The sequence below is a fragment of the Podarcis liolepis genome (genome assembly GCF_965112155.1).
Source record: "Podarcis liolepis genome assembly, chromosome: 12".
Lineage (NCBI taxonomy): Eukaryota > Metazoa > Chordata > Lepidosauria > Squamata > Lacertidae > Podarcis > Podarcis liolepis.
In genome coordinates this window covers 42,325,319-42,334,443 of record NC_139563.1, presented here as the reverse complement: position 1 = coordinate 42,334,443, position 9,125 = coordinate 42,325,319, and positions in this window count along the sequence as shown.

The window sequence follows — 9,125 nt, the reverse complement described above, 5'->3', positions numbered from 1 at the left end:
CCCCACAACCAACACTCTGTGAGGTGAGTGGGGCTGAGAGACTTGAAAGAAGTGTGACTGGCCCAAGGTCACCCAGCAGCTGCATGTGGAAGAGCGGGGAAGCGAACCCGCTTCCCCAGATTACAAGACTACCACTCTTAACCACTACACCACACTGGCTGAGAGGCAGAGACTGACCCAAGGTCGCCCAGCAGGCTTCGTGGTCAAGTGGGAATTTGAGCCCTGGTTTCCCAAGTCCTAGTCCAAAACTCTAACCGTTACACCACAGTGACCAAGTGACCTCTGTCTAAGGGGAACTACAGCTGGCAAACTACTGGAGGTGATCTCCAATGACAGGACCTGTTCCTTCTCAGAGAGTGCTGAGCTCCACCGAAAACTGGCTGTCTCCCACCTCCTGAACTCAAGAATTCGGAATACATAACGCCTCTTCCTTTTCGGGATTCAGCAACAATTTATTGGCTCAGATCCAGCCCATCACCGCCTCTGCAATGATGTTTCCCTGCCCCAGGGGATGAGCAGCTGTTCTGTTTGTCAGCATGGTTCGGCTGACCCCTTCTCAGCAATTAGAAAGCTGCGGACATTTCATATTGCTTCGGTTGAGCCAAAGGCTATGGAGGTTCACTGACAAGCAATGAGGAAGCCTCATTACTCTGGCCAGGTACAAACTTAGAAAACACACCTCCTCCTTGTTTGTTTTGAAAAATTAGAGGATTGATTGGTGACCTTTGGCTTTTAATTCCACTTAAGCTCCTTACATTTCTGAATGTCCAAAATTGTATATTTAACTAGCCACGGCGGCACAGATTGTATTACATTCATTATGCACAAGTGTTGGTTTTAAAAAAAATGCTGTTTAGACACTGTTCTCTGTCCCTTGTGGTATCCAGTGCCAGCTCTTCCATACACTCTCGAGACCAGAGGCTTAACTCATTTCCTCTCTTGTGTGATTGCTTGCAAATCATTGCTTGCGCTCAGCCTGTAGGCTCTCGGAGAAGATGAAAAACCACAATACAACAAGTGGTAAAACAGAAGGAAAACATATAAAACTCGTGATGGCCTGCCACCAGCAGTAGCTCAAACAGGATCAGCACAGAAATAAACGTAAGCTATTTCTGCAAAAGTCAGCTGGTTTCCCAAGCCAACCTGACTTTGGAGGTTAGTCACCCTCTTTCTCTCTCCGACCCAGCCACCTCAATTCTCCTAACATCCCATCAGCCTCTTGATTCTTCAAAGTCTTCCCCCACTTTGCTTTGAACCCGAAATGGACCTTCCAGGTGTTGCTGAAATCCCATTGGCTCAAACCAGCATAGCCACTGATGAGAGTTGCAGTCCAACAACATTTGGAGGGCCAGAGGTTTCTCGCCCTATTCTGGGTGCCCGAGAACTATGCACAAACGCCATTCCTAAGTTTTTGGAAGTTAGGGAATGGGCCACCAAGCATTGTTCTACTTCCCTCTCCAGAAGTTCAGTACAGGAGAAGAGGGATGTTTGAAGATCCCTCGTTTCTCAAGAACGGCAGGGCACAAGGTCCCAACAGGTTGTGGCAGTCACTTGGCAGCAAGAGACAAGGGTAAGAGCCATCGTAATAAAGGACAGTGAGATATAAGGGGCAGTGGGAGCTGATGCAATTTACTGCAGGGTTCTTTCTCTCACCCACACCTAGAAGCTAAGCTCTGCTTCTGAGGCTGTTCTTTGTCCTCGTGAAGCAAGGCAATTGGCGAATAGTATAGAGTCTTTTTGGTGGTGGCACACCAGCTAAGTAAGGAACAGCAGTTTTCTGCTCAGAATGTCGCTGTTTCTGTTCTTACACTGCTTCTAATTGGCTCCAGCAAATCTCAAAAGCTCTTACAGGAACTGGAGACCCCCAAACACAAAACAAGTTTTCATAAACACCCTCGAATAAGAGCCGCAGATTAGTCTGAAACCGTTTTGAACTGACATAACTTGTGGCTGCTATAGAACACAGAATCTCTACACTGTAATAAACAAACAATAATTTGAGCTAATTTGGGGATCTTCTGGAGTAGCTGCTTATTGAGCGTTCCTGTGGAGAGGCTTGCACAAAACCTCCGGAGAAGTTATACAACACTGCCTGTTTCCTGAGCACCCGCCCTGATACATTCATGCAGAGGCGATATGAGGTTTCACTGCAATTTCCCCATCACTTTTCACTCAGGCAAGTGACAGGATGGAGAGTGTAGGATAGCAATTTAGAAATATCAAGCAGCCCATATGGAAGTGCCCTTAGCCTCAGTTGCACCATATACCTGCTGTTCTAATGCTAAAGTTTCCAGGTTCAATCCTATCTCCTGCTGAAAGAAAACCAGGTAGGGGGTTCTGGGGGGGGGGGAATCTCCCTACCTGAGACCCTGCAGACCCTGTCAAAGTAGACTATGCTGCACTAGACAGCACAAAGGGTGTTTCTAGACTGTTGCTATTTTGGGTGAGATCCAGTCACATCCCAGGAAAAAAAAATAGGTTGCATTGATTGGGAGGTCTTCCACATCAAACTGCTTCCCTCAAAGAATAGATTTTTGTGATGAGGAAACACACTTCAAAATGTGGGATGACACTGGCTTTGATACATCATCATCTAACCTCTGCACAAACAAATCAGGATGAACGCGTAATAAGCAGGTCACATGGAATCAGCCAAAGCGTATGACCTGGCATAACACAGATTCTAATGTTCCTATGGGCAGGAAAAAGAATGAATGAAATTAGGATAATCTGCATCAGAAAGTTTACAGCCTGCATCAGAAATTTTCCAGATGTCTTAAGAGACTGAACTCATTTAGCTTGTTTATCTTACTTGCATTTAGTAAACAAAGCTAAGAATCTTTTGAAACTGTCAAGCTTGCCTAATATCATATTTTCAATTGGCATCTGTTCATTGTTACTAATGAACTTATGAAACGGGGGGCGGGGGGGCGGACCATGGAAAAATAAGGTACCAGAAAAATTTCCATCGCAGATCTTTGCCAATATGTTTTCACCCTTACTTTAGGAAAACATCAATTCCTTTTTGCCTTTCATCCCTTTGCTGTTCTATGGATTTATTTCTAATTACCTAACTTTTTTCAATAATAATTTTTATTAGCTTTCAATTAGAGTCCAATAATAGCCTCATTATAACAATACCAATTTATAATACAATTATTAATACAAATTGTTCAAATACCAAATTATATAATTTAGATAAAGTGCCACCCTTGCATGCTGGATTTGATGGTTTGATTATTTTCTTTATTTCTGCATTCCAAAATTACATTCCGGTCATAATAATAATCCCTCATACAACAACTGTAATATTAATAATTTCTATTCGTGTTGACACATTAAATGATTTATAAAATTACAAGTGAGGAACTCAAACTATATCCTTGTTCTTCCTTTGTGTGGCAATTATTTTGTCTGTGGTGTTTCTTCCTGTCCTTGTAAGATGTTATGTCTTTCTTTAACCCGGTTGTTGCTGTTATCCGTCATGTCTTGAGTGGAGCTGATATACCATTGCTGCTCCAGAAATTTCTCCATCGCTCTGTTCCATGCATTGTTGCTTTTAACAACAGCTGCAAAAGTCACTCTGTCCCAGTAACTATTACCTGTTGTCACCATTTTACCTCTCAGCCTGGGAGGAAGAGTGGTCTGTCAAACTGCATATGACTCAGTAAAGAACCTTATCAGCTCCTTGGCAGTTCACAGACTCCTTTCATCCTTCCTTACAACTGAAGATATATGAGCAATTATACTTCCAATTAAATTAAATTCCAAGTCCTCTTAGTGTTATTCAGTTCACTTTGTAAACAATAAGGGATGGGGAAGGGTCAGCTCTAGGTTTCCATCATAAACCTTTTGCAAAATTGAGCTTCCCTCCCTTTTTCTTTTTCTTTTTTACACACAGTTTCATTTGATGTTATATTCCATATTTAGAATCCAATTTCTTCCATCCTCACTTGTACAAATATAATTTGAACTAACATTCAGAGGAGGGTTGCTGAATCATAAATGTAGAGAAGAAAACTTTAAATAAAGAAACTGTAGGCTCCCCTCCCCCCACTGTCTTTTGCACCAAATGAAGTCTTATCTCAAATTCAAATGTTAAAGCATTTGGTTTGTTCCGCAGTTTCTGGTCTCATCTCTTCTAGCACATACCTGTACTTTAGTCCAATTACGCTCTAATTAACAGGAGAACCTCTGCTTCTTAATAGCGGTGTTGGGAGGGTTTTTGCCAGGCAAAGTGCTTTTGTACTCAGCACCTCCCTGCCCCCCCCCCATTCAATGCCGGAGCGAGAGCCAAGTACCAAGACGAACTGCAATTGAAGCCCGTTCAGGGCCCCCGTCCCTGGGGGGAATTTGCAAGGATAATTACCCTCGATCATCCTTGTTTTTCCTTCGCCAACGATCTGCTATTGTGGAGGCTGCCTCCATTAAGGCAAAGCGGAACCGGAAACCTATTTTCTAATTACCTAACTAGCAGCTTTCCTGAAATTAGATGTTCTCTGGCCCTCTTTCTTTCGCCACCAGACATTTTATGTTGATCTGACTAATCCAGCTGTAAATCCCTGTGGTAGCCCTGATTTTTTTTTTTCAAAACAAAGCAAAGCACCACTTTAGTTGATTGCACTTTTTTTTTCAATTGAGCGATTTGCATCATGAATGAATCCGGAGGAAATTAAGCAAATACGTGTCCCATGCAAAGACTTTCACAATCCATTGTGCTTTCCTTTAAAAGTGACTCACAATACATTTCTTCTCAAGAACGGACTTAGTCTTTTGTATTGATACAAAATGAAACGTTAATATTATGTTTATACAAAAGCACTGATTTTCTCCACTTATAGACCTGAGGCACTCAGTGAACAATGAGTGATGTTCTTTCCCGCTTCCTCTTTCAGCTCTGTGTGCCTTTTGTTGTTGTTGTTGTTGGCATCTGTCAAAGCTTTTTTAAGGCTCAGATTAATATTACTGGATCTGAGTGGAAGTCAGATCCTTGGAAAAATGAAGTCTGTGTGATGCATTTTTTTGTCTTTCTGTGTGCTTGGTAGGGGAAGATGATCTGGGGGAGGGAAGAGGTTCCCAAAAGGTTGGCGCCCACAACACTCACTGAAAAATCCAAATGTGTCCATAGGCCTTGAATAGAAATTGCTGAATGCACAAAAAGATAGACATTTCAGGATTGCAGGCTGCATCCTGAGCAGAGGCAATTCAGCCCTGTGCCTTGGGTCCCCCACATCTGGTCAAACCATAGCTGTCAACTTACAGATTTGAAAATAAGGGACCAGCAGCCTCGAAAATAAGGGATCAGCAGCCAAAATAAGGGATTTTCTGAACACAGGTATGTTCAACTTCTGAGCCCCTCCAAGCCAAAGGCAGAAAGCCCAGCCAGCAGCCAAACGAAGCCTCAAGCGGTGGTTCCCACAGCGCAGCAACCCGGCAAAGGGGATGCAGCAAGGAAAACCACCGTCACCTCTCCGCTGGGAAGCGCTGAGCAAAGGCGAGCCCCCAGGCAACGTGGCCGATTTGATCGGCACAAGGCATGCAAGCTTCACCCCCCAGTCGTTCTTAGACTCCTTATTGGGTGAGCAACACAGACAAGCAACCCAGTTGGAGCCTCCCTCCTCCCTGGCCGGCAGGGAGGGAGGGAGAGGAGCTGCTTCCTTTGAAACCCGGGAAATTTAAGGGACATCATCAATAAGGGACAGCAGCGCGACACGGCACTGGGATAAGGGAGTTTCCCGCCAAATAAGGGACGGTTGACAGCTACGGGTCAAACTTTGTTGTTTTTGCACCACTTAGGAGATGGTTTCCAGGCAAAAAATAACCAAGGATACTGCAGAGGCAGTAGCTGGTCTTGCAATTTGAAGAGAAGGACAAGGGAAAGTTGAAGCTAAAAGAGAGTAGATATATCTACCTGTAGACTTTCCCCCACCCTCATCCCCAGAAGCCAACCCTTTTAAAAAAGCACACAGCCAATTTAACACCTCTGATGGGAATACTGGAGCATGAACATTACAATTTTTAAACCCTGAGGCTAAGAAGGTAATGGAGAAAAATCACACTTCACCAAGGGACTGATGAGGATCAGGGAGGGAAATGCCACACAGCACGGAAAGCTGCTGCTAGGGAGCGAGATGAAGCAGTTGATTAGCTAAGGAGCCTCCTGGCTTATTCCCAGTCCTCAGCTAGAAGTTGCTCGCCTGCCTGAAGACGGAAGAGCTCTGCCCCTTGAGGCATTTGTTCTCCTGCTAGCCTTGAAAGACAAAGGCTGCCAGAGTCATCATTTTGGTTGTTATCACAGCAGACACAAGTCAGGGGGAGGAGAGAAGCAGCAAAGGAACGGCAGAGGCCCTTGGCCTTCCTCAGCCGAGAGGCAGCCTCACTTAAATTTCTCTCTCATATATATATATATATATATATATATATATATATATATATATATATATATATATATGCTTTCGTAGATTTTCACGGGTACAGGAATGCAGGTTTTGGTGTCTTCGGGTGTCTTCCCGTGTAAGAGTTGGGGTGTCTAGGCGACGTTTCGACGAGGTCTCACTCGTCATCTTCAGGCTGGTGCTTTCGGCTTCTTGTTACTGGAACAGAGCAGGATCTCAGTGTTTGAGTTCCTATAAATACTGTTGAGGGGGTGTGGTGTATAGCCTCCAACGTTCTGGGCAGAGAGGAAGTTCCCAGGTTAGTGTGCCTTTTCTTCTTTTGTTCCTTAATTCCTTGAGGGATATCTTGAGTGATTTCTTGAGTGATATTCTGAGTACCACTTAGGTGGGTCATTAAGTGTGGATTAGTTGCTAAAGCTTTCGTGTCTTGACCTCTTGAGCTTGTGAAGAGTTTTTCTGAGAAGATGGCTGTACTGCACTTAGTTGTGCTCTGGCTTGGCTTCGTGTATAGGGGCGAGCTGTGGTTTTGTGCTCTGTGCCAGCCAGATCTGTGTAGGGATTGCAGGGGGGTGCAGCATCCGGAGGTGCCACTATGGTTTGGCTACTGGATGGTGTCTGTAATTTATCTGTGGAGAGGGTCTGGGTTTGGGTCTGGTGTGGTTGATTGGTGATGGCGTTCTGTGTGCCTCTGGTTCTGGTGTCGGTTTTTGTGGGGAGGGCTAATTTCCAGATGTCTGGCAGGCGGGACGTGTCGTCACGCTTGTTCATGTTGTGAGGGTGTTTCTCTATCTCGATGGCTTCCATGATTATTCTCTTGTGGTGATGTTCCATGTTAAAGAGCAATTTGGAATCTGCAAAATTAATTTCGTGTCCTGTTTCTTTCATGTGTTGGAAAAGAGAGGAAGTTTTTTCTTCTTTTTTGACGGCATTCTTGTGTTCTGCGATACGTGCATTTATTCGTCTGTTTGTTTGTCCAATGTACGTGGCTGGGCAGACTTTGCAGGGTATTTCATAGACCCCTTGGTTTTCCAACTGGATTTTATCTTTGGGGTTTCTGAGGATATTGGCTATTTTTTGGTTGGTGCAAAAGGCTGTTTTGATATTGTGTTTATGGAGGATTTTGCTAATTTTATCTGTAGTGCCCTTGATATAAGGAAGGAGGGCCATGCCATTGTTTTCTTCTGTGTCTTGGTTTTTGGGGGGTGTTTCTTTTTGGATTAGCTTCGTAACCCTGTTTTGCTGGTATCCATTGGCGATTAACACATTTGAGAGATTCTGTAACTCAGTTGTCAAGTGGTCTTTGTCAGCCAGGCGTTTGGTTCTGGAGATGAGAGTCTTGGCTACGGAGTTTATTTGTGCAGGGTGGTGGTGTGATTGTGCATGTAAGTAGCGGTTGGTGTGTGTTTTTTTCCGGTAGATAGTGTGTCCTAGGGAGCCATCAGGTTTTTTGTAGATTAGGACGTCAAGGAAGGGAAGTTGGTTGTTGGCTTCTATTTCCATAGTGAATTGTATTTTGGGGTGTAGGCTGTTGAGATGTGTGAGGAAGCTATCTAGTTTTTCTTTCCCGTGTGGCCAAATTACAAAGGTGTCGTCAACATATCTGAGCCAAAGTTTGGGTTTGTGTTCTGACTTGTCTAAAGCATTGGTTTCAAAGTGTTCCATGTACAAATTTGCGATGACCGGTGAGAGGGGTGATCCCATAGGTGCTCCTTCTATCTGTTTGTATCTTTGTCCATTGTGGATGAAGTACGTGTTGGTTAGGCAGTGGTTGGTCAGGTCCAGGATGTATTCGGGGGGATTGTATTTGTTTTGAATGGCTGTCAAGGCTTCATTAATGGGCACTTGTGTGAAGAGAGATACAACATCGAAGCTCACAAGTAGGTCATCGGGATGTAGGTTTTGCTTCTTTATTGTTTCTATGAACTGGAAGGAGTTAGTAACGTGTGAAGCGATGGATTCTGCATAGGGCTGAAGTTGCTTAGCGAGAAATTTAGCGAGATTTTGTAGAGGTGAGCCTATGGAGCTGACTATTGGTCTGAGTGGTGTTCCTTCTTTGTGTATCTTGGGGAGACCGTAGAGTTTGGGGCATCTGGATGATTTTTCTCTGGGGATGATTCTTAGCTGGATTTCTTCACTGATAGGAGAGGCTTTTATTTTGGATTTGGTGGTTTTTTCCAGATAGGTGGTGGGATCTGTTTTTATAGGTTGGTAGGTAGGGTCTTGGAGTAGATTTGATAGTTTTGCTTGGTAGTCCGATGTGTTCATCACAACAGTGGCATTACCTTTGTCTGCTGGGAGAATGATTATGTTGTTGTCTTTCCTCAGGTTGGTGAGTGCTTTCTGTTCTTCTTTGTGTAAATTGCTTCTGGGTGGTTTGCTGGAGCAGAGGATGTTGGTGACTTCAAGTCTGATTTTATTGGCTTCATCTGGGTTGATTTTGGTTAGGCTAGCTTCGACTCCGCATATGATGTTTTCCGTGGGGATGCGTCTCGGGGCGACTGCGAAGTTGAAACCTTTGGAGAGTACTTTGGTTTCAGTTGAGGTGAGGATCCTGTCTGATATGTTATGTACTGTTTGTTTCATGGGTTGTTGTGGAGGGTGGCTTTAGACAAGTCAGAACACAAACCCAAACTTTGGCTCAGATATGTTGACGACACCTTTGTAATTTGGCCACACGGGAAAGAAAAACTAGATAGCTTCCTCACACATCTCAACAGCCTACACCCCAAA